The sequence below is a fragment of the Canis lupus genome, chromosome 8 (genome assembly GCF_003254725.2).
Source record: "Canis lupus dingo isolate Sandy chromosome 8, ASM325472v2, whole genome shotgun sequence".
In the NCBI taxonomy this organism is placed as follows: domain Eukaryota; kingdom Metazoa; phylum Chordata; class Mammalia; order Carnivora; family Canidae; genus Canis; species Canis lupus.
This window is the reverse complement of record NC_064250.1, coordinates 64,884,339-64,906,789: the sequence shown is the minus strand read 5'-3', so window position 1 is coordinate 64,906,789 and position 22,451 is coordinate 64,884,339. Positions and strand designations below refer to the sequence as shown.

The window sequence follows — 22,451 nt, the reverse complement described above, 5'->3', positions numbered from 1 at the left end:
AGGTTTTTAGTATTTGTTAAATATTGCAAACGCGGGTAAAAACCCAGGAATAATGTGACGCAGCAGTCAAGCACCCCACCGAGATTTGGGGGATGCCAGCTTCAGAGAAGGGTGGCCAGGGCGCAGGGTGGGGGATGGGACACCTGGTGGGGATGGGGGTGGGGGGTGGGGATGTCCTTCTTCCAGCTCGGGAAGCCTGATCCTGCCCTGCTCATCCTCAGCAGCTTGGGAAGTGGCCTCTGGCTTTGGTTTCATTCCACTTCAATGTTTCTTCCTCTTTTATCTGCTGTTCCCGATGCAGTGGTCCTCTCCTTCCACACACGCCCTCTGTCACGTGCAGTGTGTCCTTCCAAACGTGTGTTTCCCTGTGGGTCTCCAGGAAATCCTGCAGCATCATTTGGGGAATATATGTGTATCGCGTATAGAATGGATAAGAGATTAGATTCCACTTTCTTCATGTTTTTCACTCCACATTTAGGTGAGAAGTCAAGCTCACAGCTGTGTGGTGTGTACACGGCCCTTCCCATCCCCCCCACCCCCGCCCTGCCCCACCAGTGGTGGTGGCTCAGGCTGCTTGAAGTCCTTTGCTGCTGTGTAAGTCCCTGTGCAAGAACATCTTTGAATGTCTCCTCGGGTGGCGGTGAGAGCTTCTCTGGGGCTGGAAGCTGAAGGGGGACTCGCTGGTCATTGAGTGTGAGCACACCACTGCTCTGCAGACCTGCTTCTCCAAGTCCACGTGCGTCAGCGCTGCAGGAGACCCCGCTCGGCTCCCCTCCCATCGAGGCTCACACGTGCCTCACCCCACAGCAGTTCTCACTTTTCCCCTCTGAGGAATGCAGAGTGGTACTGACTGTGATTTGCATTTCCCTGAATACTGAATGCTTGCTCCCTGGTCCAGAGCTGGCTCCTTCACCTTTTGTGTCTCAATTTCCCCGGCTTAGGAGGTTGCAGAGGCCCACTGAGTTAAGTAAGTCCTGTACAATGCTTATACTCTCCTGACATAGAGTAAGTGCTAGATTAATGTCAGCTAAGCACCGTGAGCTGATGTGTTTCAGCTTGAATACATCCAATGATGGGGAGATCACTACGAAGGCACCATTTACCCAAAGTCAGAGAGCAGTGGGTGGTGGAGTCAGGTTCAAATCCAGAAGGCCTGCTTTTGAAGGATGTGCCCTGGCTTTTGTCCTGATCGAAGAGACAAGTCTGTGGGTAGAGTTACAACACATGACACCCCCTTGACGTCCCACATCTGGCCGCATACGAGCACCATGCCCTGGGAATTTCAGCCCAGGGGCAACTGATGATGGGCACTGGACCAGAAGGGCAGTATGCATTAGGGGCCTAGTGGTAATGGACAGACAGAGACAGAGAGAGATACAGAGACAGACACACAGAGATGGAGACAGAAAGGCAGACAGAGAGAGAAGATAGGCAGAGACAGACAGACAGACACAGAGGGAGAATAGAAAAATTGTAAAGAAGGTTCCCAGCTGCTCCCCTGAGGCTGGCTGTCTCTTGGTTCCCAAGTGTCCCTATCCCTCTATCCCTACACTGAACTCCCTACCCTCTTTTTAAAGGTTTATTTATTTATCTTAGAGAGAGAAGGAGCACAAGTGGGAGGGACAGAGGGAGAAAGAGAGAGGGTCTCCAGCAGACTCCAAGCTGAGCACAGAGCCTGATGTGGGGCTCATTCTCACGACCTTGAGATCAGGACTTGAGTTGATATGAAGAGTTAGATGCTTAACCAATAATTGCTCCAACCAGGTGCCCTAGACTCCCCTTTTCTTTAGCTCTGCCAGTGGGAGTGAGTTTCAGTCCTTGCACATAGACACACCCTGATTGAAACTGTTAGGTGGGAGGGACCCAGGATCCCTACCTCTCACTCTACCCTCTAGCAGTTATTAAAAAAGAAAAAAGTATTGTCCAGTTAGCATGCTGAGTAGCTGTTCTATCAATATGGCTGGATTATTCCAGTGAAAAATCAGAGACAGTGCACACACCCAACCATCAGAGGCTGCAGAGACAAGCTGTAACCATGGTAGAAAGGGATGCAGCCATTTAAAATGATGACTGATGATCACGTAGACAAGGAGAGATCTTTCTGTCAGTGAAAGAGGTAGGTGGTGAAAGAGGTAGGTGGAAAAATGTAGGAAGCAGGAAGAGATGTTGATTACAAAACATAAAAAAACATTGCTGACTTGTTGATAATGACCAGCAGATGCCCTGGAGAGAGATCACTGGATGTTTGGGTAAGATAACAGAATTTTATATTTTTACATAATGCTGATGTGCAAAGAAGACATGAAATAATATTATCTGGACCAGTAGTAAAATACACCTTTAAAGCATTTCCTTTTTTTTTAGATTATTATTATTATTATTATTATTATTATTATTTTATTTATGATAGTAACAGAGAGAGAGAGAGAGAGGCAGAGACACAGGCAGAGGGAGAAGCAGGTTCCCTGTGGGGAGCCCGACATGGGATTCGATCCCAGGTCTCCAGGATTGCACCCCGGGCCAAAGGCAGGCGCCAAACCACTGTACCACCCAGGGATCCCCCTTTAAAGCATTTCCTGATAAGACACCTCGGATATGGAATACACAGCGTCCCCTGATAATGCCCTCCTTGGGGTCCGTGCCCCCTGGCAGGGCGGTTGGTGGAGAAAAGCCAGGCGCTTGGAGCCAGAGAGACCTGGGGTGAGTCCCTGTTCCATGGTTAAATCTGTGGGAGATCATTGTTGTTACCTGACCTTGGTGCATCCCAACCTGGTGGGGAGGGACTGCACTCAGCTGGTTTCTCTCGTCTTCCTCCCGCGCTGGCCCTTACTCACACAGAACTTGAGCCCCCAATGCTGACTTTTGCATTCCTGAGCAGCTATCGAGTTTCCTGCAGGATGCTGGCCGCTGGGCTACAAAGGTGAGTACAGTATGGGTTCAGGGGTTTCAACTGGGAGGGACAGATGACCCAACTCACACTGGCTCATCCACTAAGGAAATGTTGTGCTGGTGGACTTAGCAACCCAGAGCATAGTTGGAGGATCCAGAGGTTCCATGGTGTCATTGGGATGCAGTTTGTCCCAACTATCTCTTCTGGGATGCTCAAAGCTGGATCCACATGGAGGCCGGTTTTCCTCGTGGTCAAGGAACCATTGGGCCAATGTTCTTCCTTGCTCATGGCCAATGGGGGGAGGACAGGAGAGACATAGATATTGAAAGAGAGAGAGAGAGAGAGAGAGAGAGAGATCTTCTCCGCCACGTACAAGCAAAGCTCTTGTTTTCCTCTGACTGGACCAGATCTCATGCCTGTGTTTGACCCAGCAACCATCTCCATGGTGATGCCATGTGGCCATGCACTGATTGACTTAGCCCTGAGGTGTTGACAATCACCACTGGTGAGGATATGGTTACTTCAATAGCTTGGCCTAATACGTGCCCATCCTCAGCCCTGCATCAGTTTCTTATTTTTCATTCTGCTTTACAGTGGGGCAATGGGGCAGGGAAATACTGGACAACCAGTGCCCATGACACAGGCTTGTTAGCCTCAGGACTCACAGCTTAATGGAGGAAGTAAGCCAACCATCTGATCCAGGAGAGAGTGGAGGGACACACGACAGAGGGACTCCCCTCTGGGGTGCAGAGGACAGAAGGGTGACTCACCCTGGGACCTGAAAGATGCCCGGGGGTCCCCAGCTAACTGGGGCAGGGGAGGGTGGAAGGGCATTCCTGACAGGGAGGGGACAGAGACAAAGGTACAGAGGTTTGAAATGGTCATGCTGTGCATGAAATGGTCGTTCGGCTGGTCGGCTCCTACACGTGTCCACCAAGTAGCCTGTCCGCAGGAGAGCCCGGGCACCCCGGCTGTGACTCACACGGACGCTTCTGCAGACCTGAAGCTTTCCTTAGCAGCATGCTCCTCCGCTGCAGACAAGTGACAGCCAGTGACTAATGCGTGGACGCAGAGGCGTTGCCCAGGGCATACACTGGAGGGAAGATTAATAGAATCGATACTTGTCCTGCATTTGGGGTTTGGGGGTGGGGGAGCTGCTTGTAAAGCAACAGTGAGTCATGAAGTTTGCTTTCACCTTTGGATCAGACTAAATAAAGCACAGTCTTGATTCAGGCCGGTGAGCCCGCCTGCTCCAAGGGCTCATGCTTTGCATGGTGGGCTCTTAAAATGTAGTAGCGACTCAGTGATGCAATGTTCTCGCTCTCTGGTTAGTGTCCCTGTGTCCTCCAACTGTTTCCTTCTCTCTGTCTCTCTCTCCGCCCCTCCCCTTCCCTCCTCTTCCCTTCCCTTCCTTCCTCTTCCCTTCCCTTCCCTTCCCTTCCCTTCTTTTCTCTCTCCCCCACCCTACTCTTGGCAGCACTTCACGTGGATCCCCTACACATCTGTGCCAGATATCATTAAGGATTGAGAGACTATGAATTCATAATTCCCAGTTTATGGTGGAGACAATTTACAGGCTGGAAAAAGTGTGCAATAACACCCAGAAGGCGTGAAATGAAGATGCCAGGTCTCAGGGCTGGCCTCTCCACCCGCGGCTGGGCCTGTGGGGCTACCCCTGGGACTTGCATTGACAGAAGTCAAACTATGTCCACTGTGCACCCCCTCTGTGGCCGGCCTGTGCTGGCTCCTGGAGATACAGACGAGCAAGGTGCAGCCCCTGCCTTCAGGGGACCCAGGGGCCAGGCCGAGGCAGAGCCGCCCATGCGGCACGAGTAGCCAGATGCTGCTGGTCCTGAGCAGCTGGCCCTGGATGGATGCTGGCAGGCCCCTCGGTCCCTGGGACTCAGAGTCCTCACGTGCAAGGGACTCCATGACCTTGCAGACTGTCTCAGGTCTAGTATCTCCGAGTCTTTGATTTCTGTTTTCTGGAACCTGCAGTAACTGTCGCTCTCCGTGATCTGACGAGTAAAGAACACTGGCATCGGGATGGGAACTTCTGGGACCTGGGGGGCCCCAACGTCTGTCTCGGATGCTCTCCATTACTACCCACCTCAACCAACTGATCTCTTGTGAGCCCCACTAGGATGGGTGAGCCATGGAGTGGCTCCACCTGCCTCTCAGAAAAGGAGGAAGGCCCAGGATTCCATTCTCCTCTTTATGCACAAAGTCCAGCATCTGTGGGGGCCCCGGGGGACAGGTCAGGGAACGTGGCTCTATGACACCCATGGTGGCTCCACTGGACTCTGTCTCAGATTCTTTTTTTTTTAATTTTTTTAAGATTTTATTTATTTATTCATGAGAGACACAGAGAGAGAGGCAGAGACACAGGCAGAGGGAGAAGCAGGCTCCATGCGGGGAGCCCGATGCGGGACTCGACCCCAGGACCCTGGGATAATGACCTGAGCTGAAGGTAGATGCTCAACCACTGAGCCATTCACGTGCCCCTCTGTCTCAGATTCTTTCCCACACTCAGGGACAATGTGGCAGCATGAGGGTTAGAACCCCATCTCCTGGTGCCATGGGAGCTAACTCACTGCCCCACCTACTGTCACAGCGTCACCTCTGTGGACATCGTCTGTGACCTGGCCCCGGGCCAGAGCCCGGTGTGTGAACCCTGCTCGGGTTAGTCTACAAATCTGGACAGGATGTGACGTGGGGGCCTTGGATTGGTGGGTCACGTGAGTGATGCCTTCTGGAATTTCTCAGCCCACCCCCGACACCCACTGTGTTTGCGATTTGGGGATGTCCCTTCTGCTTCCATATTATGCACGCATTACCTGGAGGATCATGGAGGTGTTACATGTGATTACGAGGAATCGTTTAGCAAACGACCAAAACAAACAAATCCCTGCTTCAAACCCCCTCCTTTAATCGCTTTGCATATCCTCAGAACCCGGAGCAAATATTAAGATAATTAATCGCGGCCAGCCTGTCAGTCCTAAGGACAGCGCTCCCGATTAATTATGCAGAGGTGGTGCTCAGTCCAGGAGCGGACTGAAGTTTTGTTCAAGGTCACGCCGAATCCTGGATCCCCTCCCTCTCGGCGGGCAGCGATTCAAGTCAGTTCTGAGGCTTCCTCCAGGATTATCTGTTCCCGGCTGTCATCAGCGGTGAATGCCGCACCGTCTCAGAAGTTCATCCCAGCACCTTGCGTGTGACCTTGCGAAACCTGCCTCTCTCACTCTCTCTCTCTCTCTCTCTCTCTCTCTCTCTCTCTCTCTCGGAGGGTGGGAGGGAGGGACATCCCAGAGAGTCTATGGAGCTGCCCTGTGTGTGGGTTACACACAGGGCATTTGGAGAATTGGGTGGGTTTGAGAGAGTCACAGTATTTGGAAGCAGAGCAAAGGGGGTGCCACATGGGAGAAGTGCCCTCTCGGGGTCTTGGGCTCGCCTCAGAAAGCAGGTGATTTCTCAGTGGGGTTGTTTCGGAATGCTGAGGACACAAAGGCAGCCCCCCAGGGCTGGGGTGATGTGCTGGAGACTCAGCAGCACGTATACAGGGCCTGGCATGTGGTGGGAGCCACTAGGTGTTAATCTGGATGATGGATGAGGACCCCAATTCAAATTTTACACCTCAGTCCTCCCTGCAGAACAGATGTAATTTGAACCAAGCCCTCACCCCCCCCCCCTTTAAGATTCAGTTCACAGTTTCCTCCTTGGGGAGCTTGCCTTGACCTTTCTTTTCTGCATTAGAGTTCCTCCCCGAACTTCCTCCATCCCCCTTCCTCCTTCCCCCCATCCCAGGTCGGTCCACACTGCAGACTGCCTGTTTACCTGCTTGTATCCCAGGGACTGTCAGTTCTTGGGGGCAGGGACTGTATCCCTGGGGTCCACTGAGGACTCGGTGCATGACAGGTGTTCAGTCAGTGTTTGTTGAGCAGATGAAGGAACCTGAAAATTAGAAATAAGCAAACAAACAAACAAAGAAAAGGTAACTGAGTGTAGAGTGGTTGTAAGTATATGTGTGTGCAAACAGGAAAAAGTCCCAGGAATGCCCGAGGGACCCTGGAAATGTAGGCTGGGTGGGCTGTGTGAGTAGGGGAGGGAGCCGTGTAGAGAATTCCCCTGAGGAGAGGCAGGCTGGGTACATTCAGAGGAGGGCAGTGAAGGCAGAGGTGCAGTAGGCTGTGGCTGCGTGAGACCCCCTGCTTGTTGGGTAGGATGGCTCACGGCACTGTCACTGGGCAGAGTGAAGCCGTGGACTTCCCTCCTTGGCCATTGAAATCATCACGGCCCCAGGCCACCACGACTGGATGAGATGGCAGGAGCCAAAAGCCTTGACTCTAAGAGAATGAGCCTGTGGTCGCAGGTGCTTGTCCTCCCGAGCTCCTGGGCTCAGGACCCTGCCAGGCACGAGCCCTTGAGCCCCTCATCTGGCCCTTTGGATCCCAGCTGGCCTGTCTGGGCTCCTCCCCCATGGCAGCCACATGCCCCTGACCTTCCGGGCACGGCTTGGACTGCCAGGACTCACTCTCAGCTGTGGATTGGGGACAGTGTGGCACAGGGGAGGGAGCCCCTGACTCGGTTTTTGAATCCCAGCCTCACTACTTATTGCCGTTTGGCTGTGAGATGAGTTTTCTCATCTTTACTAGTAAAAGGTAAATTAAATAATGCCTATTAAGGTCTAATAAAGGCTGGTTAACAATGGCAGATTGAACAGATGTGTTCGGCTTGGCTCCCTTCTGGAATCCCATCAAGATCACAGCCAAGGGGTTTTTAAGAAGCCTCCGCCTCTCAAGGCCAAAGAGGAAAGGAGAGGAGACAGCACATTCGGCAACCGGAACCATCCAGCTAGAAAGCAGGTGGTGAGAGAAGATGGCTGAGCAGCCTAGAGGCACAAAATCTCCAGCCATCTGGGCCTAGGAAACAATGGATAACACTGTGGAACCCCTAGAGACTAGAAGGGGCATACCATACTCTTGGAAGTGGGGGTGACTTGGGGCTACAGATGGGAGAACTGGTTGAAAGTTCACAACCAATGGTTAGACTTCCAGCTTCCTCCACTTCATTGGTGTGCCCCTGCCCCACTCCAGCAGATGGGAGCCTTGTTGTCTGGGGGAGGTGAATTGTGGGGCTCTGGGCTTAGGATGTCCAGGGCGTCATGCTGGAAAACAGGGGGTTTGCTGGAGAAGGCTACATGCCAGAGGTTCTGTCAAGTACAAGGGCAGGTGGTGGAAGGGTCGGGCACAGGGACCTTCGCAAAAACTATTAAACTGATTAAAGGTCAGTCTGCTTCACACACATTAAGATGGCTATCATAAAAAAAACCCAGAAAATATTTAGTGTTGGCCAAGATATGGAGAGATTAGAATCCTTATATGATTATTACTGAAAATGATTTTTCATATAGAGGAGGGGGTTGTAAATATGAGCTGTTCTAGAAATAGTCTAGGTATGGCTCTTCTAACAGGATTGAAAATGATGGCTCCCTTCCTTCACTGGCATGAAGATTTTGGCAAAATCTAGACAAAGGATGTTGGGGAGAAACAGTGATTGACAGGTCAGGTTGGATGACATCCAACCGGAAAGACATCAGGAGTCTCTCTGGGAAATGTAACCAGTCTGATAGAAGAGAACTATAGACACTAAGAGCTGGGATTTGCCAAGAAAATATCCAGTCACATCACCCACTATGAGCACCATCAAGAGCTCACCCACCACCTCAGCCAGACTTCCCGTCAGTTTTTTTTAATGACTACTTGTAAATCCCACCAATCAGCCGAGAAAATCTGAGGTCACGCTTAATGTATAAAAGCCATCAACACAAATGAACCAAAGTCACTTGAAAGAAACAGAGGCTATGCAGAGAGGAGTAAACTTCAAATAAATTATCCTCGCTGGTCTTAACAGTTAGTGTCATTAACATCTTCTCTTGCAGGAAAGAATGCTTTAAACAAGGAAGAAATGCTATAAAAAGGACCATTCCGAGGCCGAAAGAGAACGCTCGGAAATTAAAAGATACGATTGCAGAAATAAAAATTCCATTAGGGGGGTATAGCATGATAAAAAGGTGAAAAATCTGGAAACAGAGGCGGGGAGGGTAGTTCAATGATAAGAAACGTGAGGACCAGTTTAAGTCCTCCCCGACATCTAGATAAAAGTGGTTGTGAAGAAGGAAAAGAAGAGAGGAGAGGAGAGGGGTTTGGGGCATCCTCTGTTCATGAAAAAATCATGAAAAATCCATGAAAAATTTCCATGAAAAAATTCAGGTCGCTTTCCCAGCTTGGAAGGAACTGGGTTTCTTTAGAGATGGGTCGGCCCAGGCTGAGGCACACCGCCCCCAGGTTGCAGAGCACTGTGGACAAAGAGGGATCCCACAGGCTTTCGGAGGGGGAGCGATGTCCCCTGAAGAATTGAGAATCTGATGGCTTCAGGCTTCCGAGCACCTGCCCTGGACGTGAGCAAGCAGTGGGGCCGAGCCTTCCAGATTCTGCAGGAAGACGATTCCCTCCTGGAACGCCATGCCCAGCCGGACCCTCGACACCTCACGAGGGTGGAATAAAGACAGTTTCACAGCTTACAGCTCTTGCACTCCTCCTCGAGAAGCTTCTGGAGGGTGTGCTGCACCAAATGAGGGGATGAGTCATGGGAGAGCAAGACATGCGAGCAGGCAAGTGGGGAGTAACAAAAAGGGAGAGGTCCCCAGGGGGACAGATGGAGGAGGTCAGTCCAGTAGTAGCAGGTCAGAGGCTCCAGGAGAGGCTGCTTGGTGATGAAACTGACAGGTGTCCCTGTGTGTTGGGACACTTCCGGGAGAGACTGCCCCATCAGGAGAGTCCAGGGTGGAATTAGTGGTAAGCACGTAGCAAAAATCTAGACAAAGGATGTGGGGGAGAAACAGTGATTGACAGGTCAGGTTGGATGAGAAGGACCCTGAGATGGAGATTGACTGGGGAGACACCGAATGACAGAGGGGAAGGGGGAAGAGAGGTCAGGAGAGCCCGCGGACTGTATGCAGGGCTGCCTCAAGGATCTGGACCGCAGTGCATTTCCATGAAAGAAGCATCTGGAAGGATGGGACTTTCTCCAGCCAAAGATGCCCATTGGAAGAGCTTTGAGTTTTGCAGGAACAGGCCTGTGCTCAGTCACGGGGCTGCAGGAATGTGGCCCGGAGAGAATGTGGCAGTGGATCCAAGGGGGCGGCAGCCAGGGCTGCCAGCCAGGCTGACTCCCGCAGCAAGACGTCTGCCAGGTGTGTACCTGGGGTCGCCACCCCTGGGAAAACGAAACTCACCACGTGGAACAGAGGATGCCCCAAACCAAGCAGGTACCTATGGAAGCAAATATGCAACAGATCAGGGGAAAGAATCAGAAACCTCTGTCCCTGAGGAGCGGGACAGTGTTAAAGGCAGAAGAGATGCACGGGCAGGAAGCAGGTGTGAGTGCAAGGAGGAATGAGGAGGCCTGATCGAGCACCCAGGAAGTGCTCACTAAGCCGTGGGCATGGTGACAGTGACTTGGTTCGTGCACCCAGAGCCCCACCCGGAGAGGTCTTCCCTTAGCATTTTTCCCATGCGTCCTTGAAGGGAGAGCAATGGAGCAGTGGGTGCTCGCTTTTTAAAGACTCCTTACTAGGTGATCAGAGCCTGTTAGCATCCACCTGCCTCTCCAACCAGCCCCCCTACGGGGAGCCAGAGCTGAGGTTTCGTTGCACATTAATTTTGGGAACCTGTGGATGCCCCCTCTCCCTCCCTGCTCCCTTCCCCGAGCAGCTTGAGCCTGTGCTGCCGAGCAAACCTCTTCATGGTGCAGGAGAGGAGGACGGCGTTTCAATAAGCAGGGAACGCTGGGGGGAATAGCGCCCGGCTCAGGCCACGTCAGCCCCCAGATGGAGCTGGCAGGTGAGTGGAGCAGCGCTGGCCGCAGCCACAACCGCTCCAGCTGGGCCTGCGCTGAGAAGCCAGACGGGGCGGGGGCAGCAGGAGGGGCTCCGCACACACCTGGAAGGCTGCAGCCAGCCGTGGGGGAGGCCTGCTTCAGCCGAGCCTAGAGGATGCTCCTGGGGAGGTCTGGGCCCTAACCCTGCCAGCTGCAGCCGAGCAAGGTGGGATCTTCTGAAGACCGGCCAGCTCTGCCCATTACTGGCTCCAAGGCTCCGCTGCATTTGCAGATGGAAAGCCTGGGCACGCGTGTGCCTGGTTGTTGGCGAAGGCTAACGGATACAAAAGCACCGTACTCACCTGGCTTCTGACGCCAGGTTTTGAAAACAGGCTCTGTTGCCCTGTATAGGACCTGGCAGTCTCCTTCCCTTTCTGGGTCTCAGTTTCTCCATTGGTAAAACGAGGGGGGGGTCCTCTCCATCCATTCTGGAGCTGGGAGATTTCTGGCGCGCACAGCAGGCCAGCCACACACAGCTGTGGAGCGAATGAAAGAAGGCTGTCACCTGCTTTGGGGGCGGCTGCAACAGGCCTTCCTACCTCTTGAGTGTAAGACAGGGAAGACAGGGAGGGTGGGGTGCTGGCTGGGATATTTAAGGACAGATAGGGGAACCCAAAAATGGCTTTCTGGAGCTTCCCAGGCCCGGGGGTGGTGGTGGTGAGAGTGGGGGAAGACCAGTGCACATGAGAGGCACAGCCCAAACAGGCAGGAAGATGCCCGACGGTTACCATGGCAACAGCAGCTGGCGGGAGGGAGGCAGCCTGAGGCTGCTGAGAGTGGTTTTTCTCTCTTTGTTTTAAATGAGCAGCTTTCTTTTTTTTTTTTTTTATAAATTTATTTCTTATTGGTGTTCAATTTGCCAACATACAGAATGACACCCAGTGCTCATCCCGTCAAGTGCCCACCTCAGTGCCCGTCACCCAGTCACCCCCACCCCCCGCTCACCTCCCCTTCCACCACCCCTAGTTTGTTTCCCAGAGTTAGGGGTCTCTCATGTTCTGTCTCCCTTTCTGATATTTCCCACTCATTTTTTCTCCTTTCGCCTTTATTCCCTTTCGCTATTTTTATATTCCCCAAATGAATGAGACCATATAATGTCTGTCCTTCTCCGATGAGCAGCTTTCTTTCTTCAAGGGAGAGAGGAGGGGAGGTAACAGTAAGAGGGACCAAACGGGAGAGTTGGGGCCGGGGCAGGACTCACCTTTGAGCCTGTAAGGAAACCCATCCCTTTTTTAAGCAAATCAGCTGAGCTTGCTTTATGACTCCAAGGCAGTAGTACATTTCAACAACAGCAGTAGCTCCCCAGGGCTCCCTGGGGCAGGCTTCCTGCTCGGCACCTCATACCCTCATCATTTAAGCCTCATCATGGTTGCCACTGAGAGAGAGGATTGGCCCGTTTCACAGGTGGAGAGACTGAGGTTCAGATAGGGTAAGTGCCTGCACCCAAGGACGACACAGCAACAGAGCAGGATTGGCACTCAGGTCTGCCTGGCTCCAGAGCCTGCGATGGGCACCCTCTGCCACACTGCCATGGACATAACCCGTAGTGGGTGGTGGCAAGCCGCAGTGACTATTCCCCGTGTATTTTTCAGGGTGGGATCCCAAGACCTGGATCTTGTAAAGATTTTTGCTTCTTGCACTGGAGTGCCCTGAATGTCATGTCCTCTTGTCAGTTCATGAGGTCACCTGAGGTGGGGAGGGGCGGATCAGTGGGGTGGGCAATGCACAGGCTCTGAGGGTCAAATCCTGCCCCTCCTGCTTAGCAGTTATGTGACCCGGGGCCATGCCTCAGTTTCCTCTCCTCTCAGTGGCGATGGTCATGAGCCTTTTCCGAGGGCTGTTGCAATGACCGAAAGTGCTAGAGCTTATAGACCGAAAGTGCTCAGCTGGAGCATCTGACCCGTAGCTCATGCTCAACGGACAGCCATTTTATGGAACACACTTATTTTAAGGGAAAGGGAAGGGTAGCTAAGAGGAGGGGTGATTGTTCCCAAAGCCTCACGACAAGTTAGTGCAGGACGAGTGGCGTCGGGCTGGGCTCAGCCACCTGGTTCTCTGGGTGGGTGTGACACCTGGTGCACTGTAGAGCCACTGACTCATGGGGCCGGTGCACAAGGACCCTCAGCCACCAGGAGCCCAGCTTCCGGTCACAGGTAAAACAAGAACACAAAGAACACAGCACCAGCTCTCTGGGAGCTGCCAGCCAGGGACAGGTTCTGAATAACTGGAACCATAAGCCCAAGAAGGCTTGTCACGGCCCCTATAGCACCACCTCTCTCCAGGTAAGATTTTGCAATGAAAGTTCTAGCAATTCCTAATGTATATGTATTCGGCCATAATTCAATCATCAGTTTGGAGTGTCCTTTTAGTTCATCTACACAGGCCACTGCTCTGTTTTCAGGCAGGGTGAGGCTTCTCGGGGGTCAGAAGAGAAGACAGGAGTGAGGGGAGAGCAGGGTTTCTGGAACGTTGGTGCTAGAAGGAACCCCTACAGGCTCCAGAAGACAAGTCTGAAGGGAGGACTGGGGGCTCACTTGGGAGCACCCTACAAAGAGAGGGGGACCCAAGTAACAAGGGGGCATTGAAGGAAGAAAAGGAACTTATACTCTCTGCCTGCCACCGGCTAGGAGCTGCTGCACACGTTCACTTGCCGATTCTTTGTGGTGGGTATTTTTGTCCCTATTTTGAGGATAGAGACAGAGAGCTAGCTCAGAAGGGGAGCTAGCAGCTTGTCCGCGGTCGAATAGGCATGTCACTGCTAACTGCCATGCCCTGGGAAGACTGGGCTCCAGCCCTCAAGTGGGAATGGAGACATGAGTCTTCGTGGTACATATGGGATGCTGGGGGACGGAGTTCTCCGAGACACAGGCTGCTGTGTTTATAGTGCATGCATGTTCCATGGCGAGAGAGAAAGAAGTCACTCCTTCTCACTGGGAGCCGGCGTGGACGGCATTCCGTGGACAGCTGGTGGGAGAAAGTGGAGTGGAATGTCGCACGTGGACCAGCAGGGGCCAGAGGGGCTGGCAGAGGCTGGCGTTCAAGGCCAACCCGTCCGCCTTCCCAAGGTGGATGAGTCAGCTGGGCAGCCGGGGTTGGTGGCATGCCTGTGGGGAGAGATTGTTGTATTATTAGAAGGTGTTGACGTGGTGCTCTGTTTGCAAAACTCTACTTGGTCACTTTTAACTTGGGAGATATTTGGAGCAAGTTTACTAATGCTTGAGCATCAGATTTCCTTGGGGAATTTGCTTTTTGTAGTCTCTACAAAAGAGACGGAAACTACTGAGCACTTTGGAGAGTCATCGGATGTGACAACGTTTTTAGGGTCAAGGAATGGAGCAGGAAGGATGCCTAGACCCCAGCTGGTCTGGCTTACCATTAAAAAGCATGGATGCCAAGGCCCAAGAAGGTTCTATGACATTACCAAGGTCACCAAGGCAGTTAGCAGCCAAGCCAGGACTAAACCCCAGCCCCGCCCTGGCTCTGAGCTCTCCCCAAGGAGGCATGAGAATCTGGGGGTCCAGATGCAGAAGTCTCAGGGGGATCACCAGATCACTATTAGCAGTACAGGAAGTTACTTGATCCTAGCAGGCTGGTGTTGGAGCAAAGACATGAAGCCAGGTCTTCAGATTTCCAGGATGGGAACTTAACCATTAACTTAACCATTACTACCACCAAATTGTCCCACAACCCCCCACCCCCTTGTCCAAAAGGAGTTTTCTAGAGAAATCAAAGTCCCAGATAGATGGTATAATGGACTTTTGTCATGTCACTCAACATTTAAGAACGTTTTATCTGTATTTGTCCAAACTGCCATATTTTGAGGCCCTCTTTCCTAAGTGGAGACCAGAGATCAGTTTCTGGCCTTTCATGAATGCAAGAATGTAGGCTACCCTCAGACCAACAGAGGGATCCAGGCAAGGCTTTGATTTGGAAGAAGGACGCAGAGCCCACATGGACTCCTTTCCTGGTGAGGATGGCAGAGGGGAGGGGCAGGGGAGCCTCCGGATGGCAGAGCCAGCAGGGCCCAAGGACACAGCAGCTGTGTCCTGCACGCAGCATCTGCAGGGCCTGTACCCAGAGGCCATGAGATCTGACGAGCTAGGAGCAGCGCAGGAGGGTGATCTGGATGCTGTTCCTGGACATGTGGCCTCCAGGCCCTAGTTTCTGGCTCTCTTGAAGAGTCTGTGAGCGCCTAATAACCATTATAAATTCTAATTCCATCTAAACTGAATAGATTAGATCCTATTGTCCACAACTAAAAATCCTATCATCATCATCATCATGGTTATGATTTATGTTGTGGATTTAAAATGACTCAAGAAAAAAAAATGTCCTGGTATCTTTTTTCCTTTCCTTCCCTTTCCTTTCCTTCTTTTCTCTTTTCTTTTCTTTTCTTTTCTTTTCTTTTTTCTTTTCTTTTCTTTTCTTTTCTTTCTTTTCTTTTCTTTTCTTTCTTTTCTTTTCTTTTCTTTTCTTTCTTTTCTTTTTTTTCTTTTCTTTTCCTCCTCCTCCTCCTCCTCCTCCTCCTCCTCCTCCTCCTCCTCCTTCTTCTTCTTCTTCTTCTTCTTCTTCTTCCTCTTCTTCTTCTTCTTTCTTCTTCCTTTTTTTTACTTTACATGACACTGCAGACTCTGAGACAGCACATTATGCATGCATAGTAGGTGTTCATTAATTGCTGGCTGCTGGCTAGTTGGGTAGAGAGCCAGAAAAAGTTCTCATGATAAATATGCCACAAGTCTGAGCTTTTATTCTTGGTGGGTGTTCTTATTAGCATGATTTCAGCTGCCTGTAATAGACGACTCCATGAAAAGTTACTTAAACAATAACGGATGTTAATCATTTCACATGCCCAGAAATTAGACTAGGACCGGAAATAGGGTAGAGTCGGCATTGCTGAATTCACAGGCTCAATGATATTATCATGGCCTCTTGTCCTTCCTGTCTTTCTACTCTGTCTGTCATCTCTATGTGGTAGCTTTCATTCTCAAGCTTATTGCCTCATGGTCACAAGATGGTTGCAGCACTTCCAGACATCACAGACAGACATCAACATCTGGTAATGCAGAACATCTCCTTACTACGTTTACATATTTCCTCTTGAGGTATCCTTTCTGCCTTTTGATAATTTGATTATAATGTGTCTTGGGTAATTTCCTTTGGGTGGATCCTTTGAATTTCATGTATTTGGATGTTCATATCCCCTCCAAGATTTGAGAAGTTTTCAGCCATTGTTTGTTTCAATAAGCTTCCTGTCTCTCTCTCCTTCTGGGAATCCCCTAATGTGTATTAGATTAGTTCCTCTGATGAGGTCCCCTAGGTCCTGGATGCTTTCTTCAGTCTTTTTCATTCATTTTTCTTTCTGTTCTTGTTGAGAGTTTAGTTAAGCTACCCCATGGTATTGCTGTCTTAGCATCCTTTTTGGTTGGCCAGGCAGCCTGCAGGGGCCTTAAACTAACACCAGCCCTCATGTAAGCACATATTCTAGATAATAGCTAGCAGAGTCACAAGTAAAAGAAAGTTCCTGATGTGACTTCCGAGTAGCCCTTGTGCTCAACAGTCTCCCCACCTCCCAGGGCCTTCCCATTCTGCACCCTTTAGAGAAAAACCCTATGGAGTTTACCAAAATCTTGCTCTCTTTGGTTTGACCTGAGCAATCCAGACTTGGCTGGGGAACTCCAAAGCTCTCCAACCACGGCCTAAAGAAGGCATGTGCCGGGGATCCCTGGGTGGCTCAGCAGTTTAGCACCTGCCTTTGGCCCAGGGCGTGATCCTGGAGTCCGGGGGTCGAGTCCCACATCGGGCTCCCTGCATGGAGCCTGCTTCTCCCTCTGCCTGTGTCTCTGCACCTCTCTCTCTCTCTCTCTTTCTGTATCTCTCATGAATAAACAAATAAATAAAATCTTAAAAAAAAAAAAGAAGACATGTGCCCCACGTCCTACTGCTCTCTGTCTGCCTACACTCTACTTTAATGTCTCATGTGGTTCTGAAAAGAATGCTATGTATGTGCTCTGGGAACTGAGAGTAATAAACTTCTCTATTTCAATTTCTCTTGTGGCCTTTTATTGAACTATAGCTCACCATCTGGCACCCTGTGTTCCACTTAGCAAATGTTAATTTAACAAAGTCAGAGAAGTTCCTCTTGCTGGACAGTTGCACATAACTTGTCTCAAGTTCAGTGATTCTTTCTTCTTCATGTTCAAGTCTGCTGCAGAAGCCTTTCTCTTGAATTCTTCTGTCACTGTGTTTGTCAGGTCCAGGACTGATTGCTGTTTGGTTCTTTTCTGTGGCTTCTATTTCTTTATTAAACTCATTTTGTTCAAGCATTGTTCCTGATTTTGTTTTGTTGTCTATCTGTGTTCTATTGCAACTAATGGAGCTTCTATTTTTTTAATTTTTTTTTTTTTAAGATTTATTTATTGGGCAGCCCTGGTGGCCCAGTGGTTTGGCACTGCCTTTGGCCTGCGGTGTGATCCTGGAGACCCAGGATCAAGTCCTGCGTCTGGCTCTCTGCATGGAGTCTGCTTCTCTCCTTCTCCCTCTGCCTGTGTCTCTACCTCTGTGTGTGTGTGTGTGTGTCATTCATTCATTCATTCATTCATGAATAAATAAATAAATCTTTATTTATTTTTTATTTTTTTAAGATTTTATTTATTCATGAATGACACAGAGACAGAGGCAGAGACACGGGCAGAGGGAGAAGCAGGCTCCCTGCAGGGAGCCCGACGTGGGACTCTATCCCAGGACTCCAGGATCACATTCTGGGCCAAGGCAGGCACTAAACCGCTAAGACCCTAAGTCTCTGAGCCACCCTGGCATCTCCTAATGGAGCTTCTTTAAGATGGTTATTTTGAACTCTTTGTCAGGCAATTTGTGGACCTCCATTTCTTTGGGGTTGGTTACATTACTTGTGTTTTGTTAGTTTCCTTTGGTGATATCATGTTTGTTTGATTCATTGTGATCCAGGTAGCCTTGCACTGGTGTCTGATTTTAAAGAAGCAAACATTTCTTCCAATGTTTATTTATTTTTTGTTCTCTTCCAATATTTATAGACTGGTTTTATCAGGTAAAGACTTCCCTTGTCAGGTAGTCAGGCTGATGGTATTATCTCTGGCATTGCAGTTGAGTGGGGTTGAGTCTGGGTCACATGGCTGCTACTGGGTCTGCAGTAGGGTCTGTGATTGGTAGGCCTGTTACCAGGGGCTTAGCTGAGCATGTGTACTGTCTTGTCCCTTGGTGAATGGAATGACCTTCCGGACATTGATCAGTAGGGTTGGCACTGGGACAGGGTCTATTTTACGGTTTATAGACAGTGGGCCTCTTCTGGGTACACATATGGGGATGGCTCCCCCTGGGACCCTGGGAGAGCTCTTGACAGGTTGCTGAGAAGGTTCCTAGGCAGGCAGAATTGGTCCTGGATGATGGCCAAGAAGAGCTGGAAATGAGTCACAGGGCTGCTTTGGAGTCCAGGCTGGGATGAAGATCTGCAGGTCTGTCTCTGAAGGCACCGAAGGTCACATATCCCAGAGGTCCCTGAGCAGGCAGGAGCACTTCCATTCCACAGTGGAGAGGAGCTGGAGCCAGACTACAGGGCCATTTCAGGATCTGCAGTCAAACCATGGTCAGTAGGCCTGCCTCAGGGACACGGATAAGTGTGCCTCCTGTCTTAACACCAGGTGGACAGGCCTGAGGAGAAAGTGGGGGCTAAAGCCAGGCCATGGGCTGCTTCAGGACCCGCTGCTGGAACTGAGGTCAGCAGGACTGTCACATGGGGCACAGGCAGCCGTGACCCCTGTCGGTCCCTTTGTTGAATGGAGTAGGTTTCAGGATCAAGGTCAACTGGGCTAGACCTAGTCCACAAGGGGGATGGGGCTGTTTCTGGCCTGTAGTCAGGACCACGGTCAGCGAGTCTGCCATTTGGGCAAGGATCTGCCTTTGCAACGTGGCCTTCTTGATCTTGGGCTCCACTGGGTTTCACCATCTCCTTCCCAGATCCCAAAGTTCCCGCAGAGGCACTTTTGTTATGGATGGCTGCCAAATTATTGTTGCTGAGGGGGGATTTTGGTGATCGCCCCTCTCACCAAGGTCCCTCCTTACAGTACCTCTTTTGGAAGTGAGGATATGTTTGCCAGAAGGCCCTACACCAGCTTACGGCCCCTCATATCTCATTGGCCCATATTGTGCATCCTACATTCTTCCTCAAGCCGGTCATGGAAGGGGGTTAGGATTTCTATGCCCAAGGCTTGTTTTGTTCATTTAACAAAACAGCAATTTTGTTAGACAGGAGCTGAGGGTAGGCATGAAGTTTACTGATTCCTTCAGTGTTAGCCCTGGAGCTGGCCACTTTCATGTTCTTTAAACCCCGCAAATCTCTGCAACATGCAGGGAGGTGCTTCTAGCCCCATTTTCTTGAACTTGAAGTCCAGGAGACTGCACAGTGATTTGCCTAAAGTCACATAGCTGGGTCCTGGGAGAGATGGGATTTGACTGGTTCCATGTCAGCCTGTAATGCCCTGAGGGGAGCGCACTCCACCTGCAGTTGATGAGGAGGCTTTGCCAAAGCCAGAAAAGTCTCAGTGCTGAAGTAGCTGGCTAATTGGAGGAGGAGGAGGCAGTGGAACGTATTCCCTTGCTGGAGTTAACCTTGAGTTTTAACAAACAGTTTAAAGGAAAGAGAAACAGCTTCCTGTTGGCTGTCGAGAACCTAACTCCATGCTGCTGAAATATTTACTCTACCATAATTATGGGCCATCCCTCAAGCTCGGCCAGCTGCTACACAGGAGAAAAGAATTCAGTGGTGACTCAGTGGGACTCTTGCACAGGAAGGAACTCCTGCCAGCAGATAGCCGTGGCTCACTAATGGCCTCCCTGGGAGGCTCATTGGGGATTTAATTCTGAGTAGAATTAATTTCTCTTTAGAGAGAAGAATCTCAGCTGCCTCTTCCAGAGGGAATGGGAACTGGGGGGGAGATCTTGCTAATTTTCTTTCTATGTGGCTGGCAAAGGATTCCCCCCCTCCTCCCCAGGCACATGGGCTGTGATGGTAAATTGCTTTGGATTTGAAAGCAGTTATGTTTCTAATTCAGATCAATTCCATTTCTTTTAACTCTCGTGTACTGAAAGCATCCGCCATGTGCCACACCCTATGCCAGGAACTGTCAGTACACATCTGGCAGGTCCTGTCTGTTCCAAGGTCCATTTTCCAAGAAGATGCTGATAATCCAGACGTGGGCAATCCCTCTGTACTGTGGGCATAGGGTTGTGCATGTCCCCAGAGGTCACTACCCCCATGGCGACGGGGGCAGGGGTTGGGGGGACAGGAAAGGAAGGCTTCCTGGAGGAGAGAATGCCTCACATCAAAGGAAGGGTAAGAGAGGGTGTTTCAGATGAGGGGATAACCACAAAAACCTAAACTAGTTGTCACCCCCTTCACCCCATACCTGCACTATGTAACAGTGAAAAGAGCAAATACAGATCACTTACTATGTTTCAAGTCCCATCCTAAGTGTTTTGCATTTATACAGTGATTTAACTCTCATAGCAAACCTATGAGTGGTGACATTTATTATTGCCATTTTGGGAATGAACAAACAAGCACGCAGAGATTCAACAACTTGGTCAAGTATGTGGCAGAGATGGGAGCAGAGCTCAGGCAGCCTGGCTCCAGAGCCCCTACTCTGAACCCCTATGCTGGGTCCCCTCTCTTTGTGGATTACACATGTACAAATTATTTGTGCACTGTATACATTTACTACAGCAGCAACATTTGTGTATATGATATACACAAAATTTAATATTAAAATATAGGAATTCACATTTTGTTCCAATCTCTCAATGGATTGTCTTGGGCATCTACACCTTTGAAGTAGCAATGTGTTGGAGGGAAATGAACCACAGTGGAGTGTGAAGCAAACGAACCAGGAAGGGCAAGTGGTATTGGAATGAGAAGAAAAAAATCTTCCTTTGTTTTGAAATCTCAACATACGTTCAATTGTCTTCAAAGGCCCTTCCCCCAAGGCTTGACCTCTAACTTCTCGCCATCTGCTATTTTCCTTCTCCTGCCCTCTGAGTTCTGAAGATCTGACTTTTTTTGTTTCTGACATTCAGATACAGGGTGAGTGAACAGGAAGGAAGGGGGTTACCCAAGGGGCCCAGGGCGCTGTTCTTCACTGAGGTGAGCAGCAGCATTCAGTAAACTGAAAGGAAGAGAAAGCTTTATACTTGGAGAATATTCTCCTCCATATACGTGTATATTAGAGATGTGGCTGTTACCCCGTGTTCCTTCATTAATTGCTAAGTACCTGTTGTGTACTGGGGACTGATCTAGGCCACCAAGGACATGCTCCGGCCATGGTGAACTTCTTTGACTCCCCCTACATAGGCTATCATTTCTCATTTCTTACCTTTCTGACATCCTGTTCCTTCTATGGGAATACTGTTCCCTTCACTGCCCAGATCCTTTGCTAGGAAGATTCTGACATCCTCTTCCCTCTGACATCCTGTTCCCTCTATGGGAATACTGTTCCCTTCACTGCCCAGATCCTTTGCTAGGAAGATTCCTGCTCTTCCTTTGGGTCAGAGATCAGACGGTTCCCTCTGTGGAAAGTTATCCTCTAACTTCCCGAATTAGGGTCTGTGCTCCTTGGGACCCTACGCTGCCCTTGGCTTTCCCTCATCACTGAGTACTCCGCAATGTAACATTTGGCTTCCTTGACTGTATTCCTCCCGGGAGATGAGCAGAGGGAGGAGGGAGTCCCTGGTGTGCTCCCTGTTGTATTTCCATGGTTCCTGATGGCCATATAGCAGGCACTCAATAGATTTTTAATTGAATAGCTAAACTGGAACAGATTAATGAATTTTCCAAGCGATGGCAATTACATAAACATAAATTATTTCCATTTGTCTTCACTGAAGATTGCGGAGGATCCTGTTTCCTTCCTGCTCAGATAGTCATGAGTCCATTCTTCTGACTCTTCTATCTCATGGAATTAATATCCATGGAATGGGATTTCCCTTCCTCCACATCGAATGAACACCATTTGATGGAGCAAGAGGAGGGAGTGGTTACCAAGGCTTCAAGAGAACTGTAGAGAGAGGCCACCCAAGAGAAGATGTGGCTTCTGATGAGCCCATAGTGATCCATCAAGGAGGGAGCTGAAGGAATAAGTTTCTGAACCTACCTTTTCTCAATTACTGCATTTTCCCCTGGAGCTCCCCATGGGCTGAACCCAAACGGAAGCCAGAGGCAAAGAGCACCCATTGCGGCTCTCCATGGAGCTCAGCCCCTTGGAGCAAAGAGCAGAGTGGATAAGTGTAGAGTGGTTTGGAGAAACAAATGGAAGACATCCAGCACCCCTGCTATGTGAGGGAGCTAGCAGGCAGCTCCAGGCAGCCTGGCTCAAGGGCCTATGTTTAGAACCAGTGCCTTTCACTCTGAACTTGGTAGAAAGAGTGGGGTCTGTAGTCACTGTGGCACCAAGATCTCCTCTCAGGGATTTCCACTGAGTTTCTCAGGAACTCAGCCTCAGTAATGAATTATTCACCTTTCATATTAATATTTGAGTTTTAACAAAAGAGCTGGTTTCAAGAGTGCTTTGGTGCAGAATGGAGCCAGTCTGAGCCCAGG

At 50.2% G+C, this 22,451-nt stretch overlaps 1 long non-coding RNA gene across 3 annotated transcripts in view; it reads right to left on the bottom strand.

Annotated features, from left to right (window-relative positions):
* Window positions 1–2,419: 2,419 nt before the first annotated feature.
* Window positions 2,420–22,451, bottom strand: part of LOC125755612 (uncharacterized) — a 35,040-nt gene continuing 15,008 nt past the window's right edge. The window contains exons 2-5 of one of the 3 annotated variants that reach the window (XR_007412535.1): window positions 12,030–13,932; window positions 11,131–11,304; window positions 6,725–6,841; window positions 2,420–3,983 (exon numbers count right to left, since the gene is read on the bottom strand). This is a non-coding gene — a long non-coding RNA (uncharacterized LOC125755612). Of the gene's footprint in view, window positions 3,984–5,797; window positions 6,535–6,724; window positions 6,842–11,130; window positions 11,305–12,029; window positions 13,933–22,451 lie in introns of those variants that run through there. The other 2 variants (XR_007412537.1, XR_007412536.1) reach the window with 2 other exon arrangements.